Source organism: Mustelus asterias, unplaced genomic scaffold, assembly GCF_964213995.1.
Source record: "Mustelus asterias unplaced genomic scaffold, sMusAst1.hap1.1 HAP1_SCAFFOLD_63, whole genome shotgun sequence".
Lineage (NCBI taxonomy): Eukaryota > Metazoa > Chordata > Chondrichthyes > Carcharhiniformes > Triakidae > Mustelus > Mustelus asterias.
In genome coordinates, this window is record NW_027590128.1 from 527,516 (window position 1) to 543,664 (window position 16,149).

A 16,149-nucleotide genomic window follows, 5' to 3' on the forward strand; every position below is an offset into this window, starting at 1 on the left:
TTTGACTTGTCCAATACGAAACGACAGCTGATTGAGAACTCTCGCTCGGCCTTTGAACCCGGGATATCTCGCATGTTGGTGATGTTAACACCCTCAGCCCGAATCATACCCCTTGTCCAACGAGCCGCTGCTGGGGAAATTGTTCAATGAAAATATTTCCATTGCCATTCAAAGCTGCACAGATTTCTGCAGTGCAAGGTGAAAATGCTGGAAAAACTCAGAAAGTCAGACAGCTTGTGTACATAGGAAAACAAATCTCATATTTTAGCTCCATAATCTTTGATTACTACGGGGCATGGTAAGAAATTAGGAGGTTTTAAACAAGTGTTATCCAGCAGCATAACAAGAGGGGAGACCTCTGGCCGGGTGTAAATCAGGAGGGCTTAAATGAGGGGAAAAAAGAATTTTAAAGTAATTACACCACAGAATGGGGCCATTCCCAAGTCCTTTACAGGACGCAGTTGAGTTGTGGATGAAGGGGAACCTGTGGATGTAATGTACGTAGATTACATTGGAGCCACAGTGATGAGTTGGTGGGTTTAGAAAATTGAAAGTTACACTTAGGAAATAGAATTAGGAGCAGAAGTGGGCAAATTCAGTGCTTCGAGCCTGAACCGTCATGCAATCAGTTCATGACTGATCTCTCCCTGTTCTCAAATCCACCTCCCTACCTGTTCCAATATCCCCTCATCCCTGTTATTATTAGGAATATATCTGTCGCTTTCTTGAAATTCCACAAATTCACGACCCTCTGCGAGAAGCAGTTCCTCCTCAAATCAGTTTTAAATCTACCGCCTCTCAACCTATATATTTGACCTGTTGTTCTCCATTGCCCCATGAGAAGAAACATTTCGTGAACGTTCAATCTATCAATTATTTTTAGAATTTTATATACCCCGATCACTTCAGCATGTTGTGGGACTATTTTACCTCACTGTCGATTTCATGTCCCAGCGATCTCAAACGGTGTTATCATTAGCTGCAGCAGTCCATGTTCCATCCAAACTGGACATATTAAGAGATGTATCGTAAGTCAATTTGAAAAACACATTTCACCCGTGACCCTGGATGTCCAGTGGGTTGTGTTCAGTACCACCCCAGTGTTGTTTGGTTTCAATTCCCGCTCAGGAAACGATTATATTTTGCTCTCGGCAAACTATTAAAAATAAAAGCAGATCTCCTAACATCAACCGAGTGAGGTTTGCATGTCTACATCACAGCTGGAAAGGTCACATTTGCAACAGGTCAAGAACAAATATAGTAGCAGAAAGACAGTGATAGGCTGCAAAGCGCTGACGATAGAGATGGTGATGTAAACTAACATCTGGATAGTAAATCGGTCAGATTTTAGCGTTCACACTGAATTATTAAACCTTTCCCTCACTCTGCAACGACAATATTTTAAAAGGTTTCTGTCCAGTTTTGAACCGTCGGAAGCGAAAGTAATAACTGTGCGTGGAATGCCTGTTGTCTGTTGTAATGGACTGAATATATCACTGTGGTGCAAACAGAAGGTGCCATTTTGCGGCAGAGACTTGCTTGTGGTGAATGTGATCTGGCGCGAAAATTAAAATAACAAAAGCAGCGTGGATAAGGAAAAACTGTAAAATAGGTTGGTCTGATGGTTAGAGTTTGACACTTTCACTGCTGTTCAGATTACAGGTCAGGAAATGAAGATTTGTTGCTCTCATCCAAACCATAAAAACAAATGTCAGGTATTGCCTGGTGGAACATATAAAACACAATCTTTCCTCGTGTCCTGAGGTGAAGACTGAGCAAATTCAACAGGAGGTTTTCATGTCATATCTGGCAGGATATTGGGAATTAGACAAGGTTAAGGCAGTTTAAATGGTGCCGGTCCTTCACTGCAGCTGATTCTGTTTCTGACTGGATGTGATTTCTGTTTGTTCCACAGTTCAGGATGAATTGATTCAGTGAAGGAGCAGGCTCAAACCGACTGATGGCCTTTCTCAGCTCCTTTGCTGCTACTGAATTTCAGTAACGCTTTCAGTAAAGAGCAGGATCGTTACGGGGTAGCGTTACGGGGTAGCGTAGCGGAGCAGTTTAAACCCGTAGTTGGGTCCAGTTTCTGTATAAGCTGTGGGTTCAAATCCCGCCATTGCTCGAGTGGGCTTGAGTTTTGGTCCCTGCAGCTGAAATCCAGCAGTTCAGATTGAATGCAGGAGTTTGTGCCGTGTCGTTTTTGGCAGGAAGAAAGCGGAGACACTGACCAATGTAAACAGTTGTTGAGGTAAAGAAGCGCATGTGGAAGGAGTGGAGCAAATTATTGTCGATGCTGGAATCGGAAACAAAACGGGAAAATGCTGGAAAATGTCAGCAAGTCTGGCAGCATCAGTTATGAGAGAAGAGAGCTGACGTTTCTAGTCCAGATCACCCTTTGTCAAGACTGGAAGGAATTGAGTTGCTCCGACAGAGAATACAAACGGGAACACAGGCTGAATGGCTGTCTGCCGATATAACCACAGGGTTGCAAACATTGAGACTGCAGTCCCGGCCCAGGGGTAGATTGGGATTTTCTAACTGAGGCTCAAATCCTGTCATGGACGCCTCCCGTCATTCTTATTGAAAGTTATTGGAAATGAAGCAATGGGTACAGAGATGATCAACTCATTACAAATCTCTCACATCAGCGTCTCTGAGGGTCGAGTGACCAGAATCGGCGCCGTGACGTCGTTTCAATTCCCAGTCACAGAGTGAATAACTTTTTGTCCAATTCTTCATTTAATGAAAACCCGCCTCATAGCGTTTGTGAAGGGAGCAATATCTAAATCTTCCAGCTGGATGAACTTGCATCGGAGTTGGAAAAGTCAGAGATGCAAGTCCAGGATGCTACCGGGACTTGATGGATTAAGTTATAAGGAGAGGCTGGATAGACTGCGACTTTTTTCTCTGGAGCATAGGAGGCTGAGGGGTGATCTTATAGAGGTCTGTAAAATAATGAGGGGCACAGATCAACTAGATAGTCAATATATTTTCCCAAAGGTAGGGGAGTCTAAAACTAGAGGGCATAGGTTTAAGGTGAAAGGGGAGAGATACAAAAGCCTCCAGTGGGCCAATTTTTTCATACAGAGGGTGGTGAGTGTCTGGAACAAGCTTCCAGATGCAGTAGGAGAGGCGGGTACAATTTTGTATTTTAAAAGGCATTTAGATGGTCACATGGGTACGATTGGTATCGAGGGATATGGGCCAAATGCGGGCAATTGGGATTAGGTTAGGGGTTTAAAAAAAAGGCGGCAAGGACAAGTTGGGCCGAAGGGTCTATTTCCATGCTGTAAACCTCTATGACTCTATGACTCTATGAATCCATGTAACACTAACGATAAACTCTGAAGAAGAATCACATAACAAGCACAACATACATGTCAGATACACACAGAGCACACATGTCAAATCATGTCATTTTCAAGTTGCCTCTTTTAATTTCCTGCTCTCCACCAAATCAAAATCTCCACCAGATTAAAAATCTCCGACCTCAATCCCTATGCTGCTCCTCAATCCACTGATAATACTCCACGCAATGTATAAAACTTGCAGCGCTTGGCTCCGTAGCTGAGTGGATAGAGCCCTGGTCTTGGTCAACCAGGGATCGTGCCTTCAACTCTCGCTGTCGACCAAGCTTAGTTGATGGAAGCTGTGGGGTGGAATCCAACAGACTGCGAGATGAAACAGAGAGCTTTTCTGAGTGAAGGAGCAGATCAGGTGCAAACTTGAAAAACGAGAAGTTATTCTTCTTCATAAAAAAATAGAAAGAGCAGGATATATTTGATGAGTTGAAAATGTAAATGTTGATATTAAGAATAGAATAGATTCGTTGGTACAAGGAATGCATTCAGCTCGCATGTAGGTGCAGCAGGTAATTGGAAGTGGAATTACATTTTGGCCTTTATTGCCGGCAGACTGGAGTCCAAGAATAACGAGGTGTTTCTGCTGTTGCACAGGGCTGGTTGGAACCACATGTTGAATATTCTGTGCAGGTGTGATAGTCAAAGGGACGTGCTTGCATTGGAAACGGTAAAGAGAAGATTCACCAGATTGCTCCCTGGGGTGAGGGAGCTGTCCTGTGATGAAATTCTCTGGAGTTTAGAAGAATAAGAGGCGATCTCATTAAACCGACACAGCTCTGAGTAGGTTTGATGGGAGATTGTTTTTTTTCTGCTGGTCGGGGAATCTAACCCACTGTGGAACAGATAAGGGGCTGATCATTTCGGGCTAAGATAAGGAGAAATTACTTTACTCAAAGGGCTGAGAATCTTTGGCATTCTCTGTACCTGACAGTTATGTATGCCCCATCATCGAGTACATTTAAGGTTGGATGAACAAGTTTCTGGTCTCTTGGGGAATTCAGCGATAAGGGGAGATGGTGGAAAAACTGAGTTGTAGCCCAAGATCGATCAAGATGGTATTGAATAGCGGAACAATCCCGATGGACTGAGTGGTCTGCTTCTTCTCCTATTATTCATTTTATAATAAAAGCAGAAAGTGCTGTAAGTTCTCAACAGGGCTTGCAACAAATGTGGAGCAAGATATAGAATTAAGTTTCCGAGTCCAATATGACTCTTTGCAAACCAGTAACTGATTGCGAGGTACAGCAATTAGCACAGCATCGTGAATGGGAATTGAATTGGATCCAGGCAGTGAAACGCTGAATTTAAACTGCCGCAGGATTTCTGTTGGAAAATTGTTCAGGAAAGTTGCTGCCAACTGAAAGGGAGGAGGTTTGAGAGCATCCTGCGCCAAATAGAACCCCTCTAACAGACGAGACTGTTTGACAGTGTACATGCTGAGAGCTTGTTTCCACCGACCCTCTCCCCGCCCTGCCCCCAAATAGACCCCCTCTACCCCCTCATGCTGTTGTATATTTCCAATCGATTAGAAATATGGGATTCACAGTAACTGGTAGAAATTGATGCTGTAGTTGTAGATATAGAACTGGAATGCAACATCACACCGAGTGAATCCACTGTCTGTTTAAATGTTGATCAGTGAAAATTTCAATCATCCTCTGCTGTGCAACACACGGCGACTGAGTCAATAAGCAATAGCCAGTCAAAAAAAGCCTGTACCAGTCAATCTTTCTCGCAACTTTCAAACATGTTGTTATTCTCTACCATTTGCCACTGACGTATATCAATAAGTGAACGCAGTTTGTGGTGTTAAAAAATGTCTTCACCCCCTCTGGGAACTGAATCACGTTGATGCACAGAGGAACACACACAGACACCGAGAGTGACAGAGGGCGGACAAGACACAAACACCCATAGATCAATGATGTCACTAACTGGGTTCAGTTTTGTTCCATTTCTGGCTGGGGTTTTGGTGATTTCTAGCTGATGAACAGAAATGAAGGAATGCGAAGTGAAGCAGGAAAAACAGATGGGAATATTTGAAAGATTTTGATTCCATTGAAAGAATAATAATTCTGCAGTCATCGAAAGGAATGAATGCTGAGCAGCGCATTGGGTGAGGTTCAAATCTCCGTGAGAAAACAATAATTTCAAATCCACCGCCTGAGCCGCTTGGCCACCACTGCAACCGGTGTCAATGTGTTCGTGTTACTCATATTAAATCATTGAATAGTGACAGCAACAAAAGTTGCTGTCGAGAACCTTCTGTTCTAGAAGGTCACGCTGCACCTTTCATTCCTCCTTTTTCGTTCTTACAGAATGCCATTCGCTGAAAAGACAAACGAGCTGCACTTTTCGGCAGTGGTGGGATTTGAATCCACAGCAATTCAGATATTGAAACTTAAATTTAGTAATTAAGACCATGCGGCTCCGCTAACAGTCGAAGGTAACTATTGCTCAGAATAATACCGGCAATGGGTTAGAATATGATTGAGATTTTGGATAGAACATTTCGCCCCTCAAGCCCCTCACAATATTTTGGAATCACAGCCAAGCAGTTGTTTTCCATCTGTTACATTTCCGACTTTTCCAGCTTTGATGAAAGATCCAGCTGGAAGATTAACTTTGTTTCTCTCTCCACGGACGCTGCCAGATCTGGTTTCATTCAATGCGGAATTCCTTTTCATGGTGTCAGTTCACACAGCAATACAAACGAGTTACCCTCTGGCTGGGGATTGAATCCAGTCCACAGTGATGAACGTGCCGAATCCAAACCACTCGACCAGCAGGGAAGCTGACAGTGACTTCCCCAATCAGCGGATCATCGTCATTTTAGCCATTCTCTTCCTCCTCTTCCGTCACACAATCGACGGGTTTCTCATTTAAAAAAATACTCAACTTATTTCCACATTTGTCACCTGCCATCGAGACCATGGCCGTGAAGACGTTGACTTTGCACCATTGGAACACCCGAGTTCCGCCATCACCAGCTCAATGTTGCCTTGTCTATCATTCCTTGTGTCAAATAATACATCCTCCCTCGTTTTCTGTGCCGAACCTTACCTTCTGCCCTTTTCAAGGAGTGACCCCTGACTTCACAACTAGAAAATGCAGGGGAAACCCATCAGACTCGTTAAAATTTGCAAATATATGAATATATAACTTTTCCCTCAGTCTGCAGTGAAAATGATTTGGAAAACAAATTCTACCAGTTTCACGCCGTGGGAGGCGGACGCGATAACTGTCGTGGAATTATTCCTGTAATTGGCTGAACACTTCTCTGGTGTTGAAACGGAAGGTGCCATTTTGCAGGAGAAGTTTCTGGTGCAAGTGGTTTGGCGTGGAAACTAAAATAACAAAAGGATCGTGGGCAAAGCAAATTGTAAAACGCGCTGTAATCTGTTGGTCTGCTGGTTAGAGTTTGAAACTTTCACTGCTGTTTTGATTGCAGGTCAGGAAATGAAGATTTATTGCTCTCCTCCAATGCGTGAGAACAAATATCAGTTATTTCCAGGCAGAACGCACAAATCCCAGTCTCGCCTTGTGTCCTGTCCTTTCTCAAGTGAAGACCCTGAGCAAATTCAACAGGAAGCCATATTGTCCTTTCTGGGAGCTAAACGAGGTTAAGGACAGTTTAAATGGAGCCGGCCCTTCACTGCAGCTCATTGTGTTTCTGACTGGAGATGATTTTTGTTTGCTGCGCATTTCAGGATCATGTGATTCGGCTACGATTTAGTCAGGGCCCATCCCAACTCCACAGATTTTGATATATTTCAGTATTAATGCAATGAAACGACATGATTATCAAGACTGTGGTAGCGTGGCCGAGCGGTCTAAGGCGCTGGATTTAGGCTCCAGTCTCTCTCGAGGCGTGGGTTCGAATCCCACCGCTGCCAGAGTCCAACAGCTCGGGTTGATCGGAGGAGTCTGAGCGGTGTCGTTTTTGACAGACGCCCTTGTGAGAACAGGATATTGCGCTTGACTCATCGATCGACAGTTCCGACACGCCACAGCAAAAAAGCGCACCGACCTCCTCAGAAGACAAGTACGGGACACAGCCCTCAGAGTGCCCTTCCTCCTCCAGTCCGTCCCCAGAGTGCAGAAGCCAAGACAGCTTCGGAGTGGAGAAGCTATGACATCTTCTTCGGAGCCTTCAGCGTACAATCGATGAAGACGAATATCACGCAAAGGCCATCTCCACGCCCCCACGACTTGCGTTCAAAAAACAGCGCAACCTCAAACAGACCATTGTTCGCAGAAAACTGCCCAGCCTTCAAGTAGAACAGCGACCACGACACCACACAACCCTGCCAGGGCAACCTCTGTAAGATGTGTTGGATCATCGACCCGGATGCCATCATCACACGTGAGATCAGAATCCACCAGGTAGACGATACATACACATGCAACTCGGCCAACGTTGTCTCCCTCATACGCTGCAGGAAAGGATGTCCCGAAGCATGGTACATCGCCGAGACTATGCAGACGCTACGACAACAGAAGAATGGCAACCGCTCGACAATCACCCGGCAAGAGTATTCCCTTCCTGTCGGGGCACGCTTAAGCAGTCAAGTGCATTCAACCACCGATCTTCGGGTAAGCGTTCTTCAAGGCGGCCTTCAAGACGCACGACAACGCAGAATCGCTGAGCAGAAACTGATAACCAATTTCCATACACGAGAACGGCCTCAACCGGGACCTTGGGTTCATGTCACACGACTTGTCACCCTCACCATTTGGCCTGGGCTTGCAAAATCCTACTAACTGGCTTGGCTTGAGACAATTCACACTGCTTTAACCTGTCATTGTCCCCGCTCTCCACTCGCATTGTCTGTACCTGTAAAGACTTGATTCGCTGTTAAGACACGCATTCCAACCATTATCTTGCAATTGAGTCTGTGTCTTTCTATGCCCTGTTTCTAAACCCAACTCTCCACTCACCTGATGAAGGAGCAGTCTCTCGAAAGCTCGTGCGACCAAGTAAACTGATTGGACTTTAACCTGGTGTTGCGAGACTTCTTACTGTGAGGGAGATCAACAATGATTTTACTGAATGGCGGAACAGGCCCTAATGAAGGAGCAAATGGTCCATTGCAACTCCTCTTCCCTATTCTCTTATGTTGTTCTGTTCAGCTCATTGTTCTGAGAACAGATTCAAATGGTTCCTGCTCCTCCCTCTGACGTCATGAATTGGAGACTGAAGACACTCGGAACTGATTGGGTGAAATGTCGGATAAAGGAGATGTGAGCTGATTGGGTGTCTCCTGCTGGAAAGGAATGAACCAATCACCACTGGGGCCGGATATTACTCAACATCTTCTGAACTCTGAACTGAAACAATTGAGCTTTAACTCATTGAGTTCCCTTAGGCATTTGCTGGAGGAACGCTTTTTTAATTTGGAATTACAAGATAAGTTGATACATCAGGTTGAAAGTAACGAGTGTGTTCTTGTATGAAGTGGCATGGGTTCTCAATCTAACCATGCGAACCTGCAGCAACACAGTGGAGTTGAGCATTGTAGTCAGGTCGATTGAGTGCGATATGCTATCATTTGTTTCTGTACTGTAGTGCTTGTAAAGGACCCGGGTCCGAAACCGGGCAGAAGAATACATTAAGATTTTTCATGTCGGGTGAGAGAAATCTGAATGATTTCAGTTTGTTGCTGAATATTATCCGAATCTCGATTCATATTATCTTTGCTTGACGTCGGCCTCAAATGCTTCCTGTAAACTAAATGCTGAATATTTTGGCGCACTGACAGGAAATAAATGTTTCTATTTTGACAGCATGCGCACATTAGCTTTTCGTTCAGTCTACAACAGAATGTAACGGGTTAATAGGTGCAGACTAACAGAGTTAATCACCATCTGAAACATGTCTAATGGTAGTCTGTGCTCTAAAAGACAGGTACAAGTGAAACTGCACGTGGGCATTGTCAGCTGTTCCTGAAGTGTAGTTGTTCTCACATTCGCCTCACACGCGAAAAGTCCCCGGTTCGAAACCAGGCAGAAACACTGTTGGATCGTTGTCATTAAGTAAGAGCGAAGTCTGCATGATGTAAGTTCATAGCTCAACCTCATGCGAATCCGATGTCACGGTCATGTTATATTGGCTTTGATCTCGGCCTCAAAAGCATTTCGGAAAGTCAGAAATGCTCTCTTTGAGGAAGCAGGGAATAAAGAACTCCATTGTGTATACACATATTCGCAACTCGTGCAGTCCACAAATTAATTTAATGGGATTAGAGGTGCAGACTGACCTAGTTAATCACCATCTGAAATATATCGAATTGTATTGTGTGCTCATAAAGACAGACACAATTGAAATTGTAACTGAACTGGAGGAAATGGGCACATTTCACAGAAGCACCTTTGTAAAATTGCTCTTCACAGTAAAGAAATAATTAAAGCCACTCAGACAAATGTGGAAATCGAGATTCAGTGCGGACCTCCTGGACTTCCGATAGATGGACGAGATTTAGGCGCCAGAATACTTCACACACAGAATAAAGAGGATTCAAGTACATTTTATTTTCTTTAAAGAATGAATGTGGTCAATCTCAAATAAACATCATGGCATGGGTATTACCCAGTGACTCTATTTCTTTTGTTGGTCAGACATGTTTCCAAGAAAATGTTGTATATTTCAGAGATATTCAATTCAGAATGAGGCCATCTGTGTTAAATAAACGTATTGAAATTAAATTTTTAATAACTACAAATATTTCATATAACTGTTTGAAATTATTTGACGGAAGATGAGAATGATGTATTAATGAATGAACCGAAACCATTGCTGCCTGAGCCATTTGCCAGACGAACGCTTTTTAATTTTGAAGTTTAAGATAAGTTGAGATATCAGGTTGAAAGTAACGGATTTGTTCTTCTATTAAGTGACATGGACCCTCAATGTGACCATGACAACCTGCAGCAACACAATGTAGTTCAACATTGCAGTCAGGCCAATTGGCGGCGTGGCGCATTCTCTTGTTTCTGTAGTGTAGTGGTTATCACATTGGCCCAACACGTGAAAGATCACCGCTTCAGAACCGGGCAGAACATTCATCAGTTTTCCCATGCAGGGTGAGGGAAATCTGTGTGATTTCAGATCGTTGCTGAACACCATCCAAATCTGGATGTTACAGCCATCTTATCTTTGCTATGAGCTCGGCCTCAAATATTTTCTGTAAAATAAGAAATGCTGATTGTTTTGACGCACTGACAGGAAATTTTCGATTTAGACAGCGTGCACATATTAGCATCTCTTTCAGCCCACAAATGACTTTCATGGGTTTATATGTGCAGACTAATATAGTTAATCACCATCTGAATCATGTCTAATTGCAGTGTGTGCTCAAAAAGAGAGACACAAGTGATTGTGTCAGCGAATGAGAGGAAATGGCGCACATTTCCGACAACATTTTTTTTGAAATCGTTCTTCATAAGAAAGAAATAGGAAACAGCACTCAGTCAGATGAGGAAATCGAGACTCAGTGCGGATCTATTGGACTTTCCTAAACATGGCCAAAATTTATGTGCCTGAATGTTTCACGCCCATTTTAAACAGGCTCAAATGCAACTAACGGATGCCTTTTCAATCTCTACCATTGAAATGGAGTTGATTTTGTTTAACAGCAGACGATGATCAATGTCAAAATTGCGATCTGCCTTACCCAGTTAGTCGCTTCCTTCTGTTGCTCAGTTATGTTTGCAATTCAGTGATGTTCAATTTCAGAGATATTCAATTCAGAATGAAGACATATATGTTAAATAACGCATTGATACTAAATATTGAAACAAATACTGAGTACAATTGTACAATGAGCTTTGACAAAGTGTCATCTGGACTCGAAACGTCCGCCCTTTTCACTCCTTACAGGTGCTGCCAGACATTGTGAGATTTTGCAGCATTTTCTCTTTTCTCATCCGCAGTAATTTGCTTTTATTACTGAGTACAATTGATTGAGATTATTCGAAGAAAGATGAAAATAATGCATTAATGAATGGGCAGAAATCATTGCACCGTTAGATATTTGCGCGACGAACGATTTTGAATTTTGATGTTCGGGATCAGTCGTACAATCAGATTGAAAGCAACGATGATCTTCCTGAATTCAGTGACATGGGCTCTCAGTCGCACCATCGGAACCTGCAGCAACACAGCGTAGTTGAACATTGCAGATTGGCCGATTTGCTCTAGCATACTTCGAGCTGTTTCTGTAGTGTAGTGGTTATCACGTTCGCCGAACACGCGAAATGTCCCCGGCTCGAATCGAGACAGAATCATTCATGAAGCTTTCCCATGTCGGGTGAGGGAAAATTGCTTGATTTCAGTTCGTTGCTCAACATCATCCGAGCCTCGATGTGAAAGGCATGTTCTCATTGCTCTGAAATCACCCTCAAATGCTTTCTGTGAAATAAGAAGCACATTCTTTTTGACGCACTGAGAGGAATGTTCAATTTTGACACCGAGCACATATTCGCAGCTCGTTCAGTCTACAACAGAATTTGATGGGTTTATAGGTGCAGTCTAATATGGTTAATCACCATCTGAAATATCTGATAGTAGTGTGTGCTCAAAAAGACAGATACAAGTCATACTGTAAGTGAACGAGAGGAAATGGCGCACATTTCACTGGAGAATATTTTTAAAAATCGTTTTTCATCATGAAGAAACAGGAAACGCCAATCAGACAGATGAGGGAATCGAGACTCGGAGGGGGGGGGGGGGGGGGGGTGGGGTGGGGCGGTGGAGGGGGGGGGGGGGGGATCTACTGGACTTTCCTGTCAAGGGCCGGAATTTATGCGCCTGAATGTTTCACGCCCATGATAAAAAGGGCTCCAGGGTCACTATCAGATAATTCTTAAATCTCTTCCATTTCCATCGAGTTGACTTTTTCAAAAGGCTGACTATGTTCAATCCTAAAATTGTGATCTGTATTACCCGGTGACTCGATTCATTTTGTTGGTCAGTTATGTTTGCAATTCAGTGATGTTCAATTCCAGAGATATTCAATTCATGATGAAGACATATGTGTGAAATAATGCATTGATACTAAATATTGAAACAAATACTGAGTACAATTGCACAATGAGCTTTGACAAAATGTCATCTGGACTCGAAACGTCAGCTCTTTTCACTCCTTATAGATACTGCCAATCCTTGTGAGACTTACCAGAAGTTTCGCTTTTCGTTTCCGATTCCAGCATCCGCAGTAATTTGCTTCTTTACTGAGTACAATTGATTGAGATTGTTCAAAAGGAAGATGCGAATGATGAAATAATGAATGGGTAGAAGTCATTCCTCCCTTAGATATTTGCGAGACGAACGCTTTTAAGTTTTGATGTTCGGGTTAAGTCGAACAATCAGATTGAAAGTAACGGTTATCTTCCTGAATTCAGTGATATGGGCTCTCAGTCGAACCATTGGAACCTGCAGCAAGACAGCGTAGTTGAACATTGCAGACAGGCAGATTTGCTCCAGCGTGTTTCGAGCTGTTTCTGTAGTGGAGTGGTTATCGCGTTCGCCGAACACGCGCAAAGCCCCCGGCCCGAAACCGAACAGAAATGTTCATTAAGCTTTCTCATGTCGGGTAAAGATAAATAGCTTGATTACAGTTTGTTGCTCAACATTATCCGAATTTCGATGTGAAAGGCATGTTATCATTGCCCTGACATCACCCTCAAATGCTTTCTCTGAAATAAGAAGCACATTTTTTTTTGGCGTACTGAGAGGAATGTTCGATTTTGACGCCGAGCACATATTCGCATCTCGTTCAGTCTACAACAAAATTAAATAAGTTGATAGATGCAGACTAATATGGTTTACCACCATCTGAAATATCTAACAGTAGTGTGTGCTCAAAAAGACAGATACAAGTGATGCTGTAAGTGAACTAGAGGAAATGGCGCACATTTCACAGAATATCTATTTTTAAATCGTTTTTCATCACTGAGAAACAGGAAAAGCCACTCAGACAGATGAGGGAATCGAGACTCTGTGCGGATCGACTGGACATTCCGGTAAAGGTCTGGAAGTTACGCGCCTGAATGTTTCACGCCCATAATAAAAAAGGGTCAACTGTCACGAACAGATCATTCTTGATTTTTCTCCATTTAAATGGAGTTGACTTTGTTTAAAAGCTGACGATATTCAACCTAAAAATTACGATCTGTATTACCCTGTGATTCGCTTCGTCCTGTTGGGCAGTTATGTTTGCAATTCAGTGATGTTCAATTTCTGAGATATTCAATTCATAATAAAGAACAAAGAACAATACAGCACAGGAACAGGCCCTTCGGAGCTCCAAGCCCGCGCCGCTCCCTGGTGCAAACTAGACCATTCTTTTGTATTCCTCCATTCCCACTCCGTTCATGTGGCTATCTCGATAAGTCTGAAACGTTCCCAGTGTGTCCGCCTCCACCACCTTGCCCGGCAGGGCATTCCAGGCCCCCACCACCCTCTGTGTAAAATGCGCCCTTCAGATATCCGTGTTAAAACTCCACCCGCCCCCACCCCCCTCACCTTGAACCTATGACCCCTCGTGAACGTCACCACCGACCTGGGAAAAAGCTTCCCACCGTTCACCATATCTATGCCTTTCATAATGTTATACACAGGGGCGGCACTGTAGCACAGTGGTTAGCACTGCTGCTTCACAGCTCTAGGGTCCCGGGTTCGATTCCCGGCTCGGGTCACTGTCTGTGTGGAGTTTGCACATTCTCCTCGTGTCTGCGTGGATTTCCTCCGGGTGCTCCACAGTCCAAATATGTGCGGGTTAGGTTGATTGGCCAGGTTAAAAAAAAATGCCCCTTAGAGTCCTGGGATGCGGAGGTTAGAGGGATTAGTGGGTAAAAATATGTGGGGGTAGGGCCTGGGTGGGATTGTGCAGACACGATGGGCCGAATGGCCTCCTTCTGAACTGTAGGGTTTTTATGATTCTATGACCTCTATTAGGGCACCCCTCATCCTCCGTCTTTCCAGTGAGAACAACCCCAGTTTACCCAATCTCTCCTCATAACTAAGCCCTTCCATACCAAGCAACATCCTGGTAAACCTCCTCTGCACTCTACAGCGTCCACGCCCTACTGGTAGTGTGGCGACCAGAACTGGGCGCAGTATTCCAAATGCGGCCGAATCAACGTTCTATACAACTGCAACATCAGATCCCAACTTTATGAAGACATAAGTGTTAAATAATGCATTGAAACTAAAAAGTGAAACAATTGTACAATGACCTTTGAAAAAGTTTCATCTGGACTCGAAACGTCCGCCCTTTTCACTCCTTACAGGTGCTGTCAGACATTGTGAGATTTTGCAGCATTGTCTGTTTTCTCATCCGCAGTAATTTGATTTTATTACTGAGTACAATTGACTGAGATTATTCGAAGAAAGATGAAAATGATGCATTAACGAATGGGCAGAAATCATTGCTCCCTTGGATATTTGCCAGACGAACGATTTTAAATTTTGATGTTCGGGATAAGTCGTACAATCAGATTGAAAGTAACGGTTATCTTCCTGAATTCAGTGACATGGGCTCTCAGTCTCACCATCGGAACCTGCAGCATCACAGCGTAGTTGAACATTGCAGACAGGCAGATTTGCTGCGTTGTGGTTCAAGCTGTTTCTGTAGTGTAGTGGTTATCACGTTCGCCTAACACGCGAAAGGTCCCTGGTTCGAAACCAGGCAGAAACATTCTTTAAGCTTCCTCATGTCATGCAAGGGAAAATTGTTTGATTGCAGTTTGTTGCTCATCATGATCCGAGCCTCGATGTTAAAGGCATGTTATCATTGCTCTGACATGACCCTCAAATGCTTTCTGTGAAATAAGAAACGCTTTTTTTTGACGCACTGACAGGAAAGTTCGATTTTGACACCGAACACTTATTCGCATCTCGTGCGAGGAAATGGCGCACATTTCACAGAAGAATCTTTTAAAAATCGTTATCATCACTGAGAAACAGGAAAAGCCACTCAGACAGATGAGGGAATCGAGACTCAGCGCGGATCTACTGGACTTTCCGGTAAACGTCCAGAAGTTATGCGCATGAATGTTTCACGCCCGTAATAAAAAAGGCTCAACTGTCACGAACAGATCATTCTTGATTCTCCTCCATTTAAATGCAGTTGACTTTGTTTAAAATCTGACCATAGTCAATCTCAAATTTGAATCTGTATTACCCGGTGATTCGATTCGTTCTGTTGGTCAGTTATGTTTGCAATTCAGTGATGTTCAATTTCAGAGATATTCAATTCATAATGAAGACATATGTGTTAAATAACGCATTGATATTAAATATTGAAACAAATACTGAGTACAATTGTACAATGAGCTTTGATAAAGTTTCATCTGGACTCGAAACATCCGCCCTTTTCACTCCTTACAGGTGCTGTCAGACATTGGGAGATTTTGCAGCATTTTCTCTTTTGTCATCCGCAGTAATTTGCTTTTATTACTGAGTACAATTGATTGAGATGATTCGAAGACAAATGAAAATGATGCATTAATGAATGGGCAGAAGTCATTGCTCCCTTCGATATTTGCCAGAAGAACGGTTTTGAATTTTGATGTTCGGGATAAGTCGCAGAATCAGATTGAAAGTAACGGTTATCTTCCTGAATTCAGTGACATGGGCTCTCAGTCTCACCATCGGAACCTGCAGCATCACAGCGGAAAGGATGTCCCGAGGCATGGTACATTGGGGAAACCATGCAGACGCTATAACTACGGATGAATGAACACCGCTCGACAATCACCAGGCAAGACTGTTCTCTTCCTA

At 43.4% G+C, this 16,149-nt stretch overlaps 1 protein-coding gene and 2 non-coding genes across 3 annotated transcripts in view; all 3 read left to right on the top strand.

Annotated features, from left to right (window-relative positions):
• Positions 1 to 16,149, top strand: part of LOC144483376 (uncharacterized) — a 490,005-nt gene that overhangs the window by 383,596 nt on the left and 90,260 nt on the right. The gene's annotated exons all lie outside the window — the stretch shown is intronic.
• On the top strand, positions 7,180 to 7,261 carry trnal-uag (transfer RNA leucine (anticodon UAG)). The gene has a single exon. It is a non-coding gene; the product is annotated as a tRNA-Leu (tRNA).
• On the top strand, positions 14,992 to 15,064 carry trnav-aac (transfer RNA valine (anticodon AAC)). Its single transcript has one exon. It is a non-coding gene; the product is annotated as a tRNA-Val (tRNA).